This window comes from Myotis davidii, unplaced genomic scaffold, assembly GCF_000327345.1.
Source record: "Myotis davidii unplaced genomic scaffold, ASM32734v1 scaffold130, whole genome shotgun sequence".
Taxonomy (NCBI): Eukaryota; Metazoa; Chordata; class Mammalia; order Chiroptera; family Vespertilionidae; genus Myotis; species Myotis davidii.
The window spans coordinates 156,218-156,863 of NW_006285040.1; positions in this window are offsets into that span (position 1 = coordinate 156,218).

Below are 646 nucleotides of genomic sequence, written 5' to 3' on the forward strand. Positions count from 1 at the left end.
TTTTTTTAGATAACTGATTTTTATAGAAGAGAAAGCAATGTCTGCAGAATTCTTAAGTGTTTCCTTTTTGGACTCCTACAAGAAACTGCTTGTTGTGGTCTCAAAACTCATGGGACCATCTGTGCAAATAACAGCACACATCATTACCCTGAATGGAAGTGACAGTGCAAATATTAGAAGTGCATTGAGAAATAATCAGTAAGACTGACTTCCCCCCTCTCTCAAACAATATGGTGTGAAGGACTGAATGCAGAAACATTTCAAGCAATTGACAATAATGCTGTTATTCCATTATGGCTTTAAGGGTATACACAAGATGGCAAACATCCTCTCTGCAAACAGCAACATTCTGTCCTAATACTACTGCTCATTGCCGCAATGCTCCTCTGTTTGTTCAGTTTATTTTTGTCTACATATTTATTTTGAAATGCTGAGTAATTCTGACTAGAGATATTTCCTATCTCTATTTTACCTTCCCAAATGATAAATCAATTGATAATAATGTACTAGCTTAACTGCCAAATATACATTTTCATGGGTTCACATCTGGGAATATTTATTTTCATGGTGAAGGAAGATGGGTTTTGTTTGGTTTCTGTTTTTTGTTGGCTTAATTGTTTAGTCCTTTCTATATATATATATATAT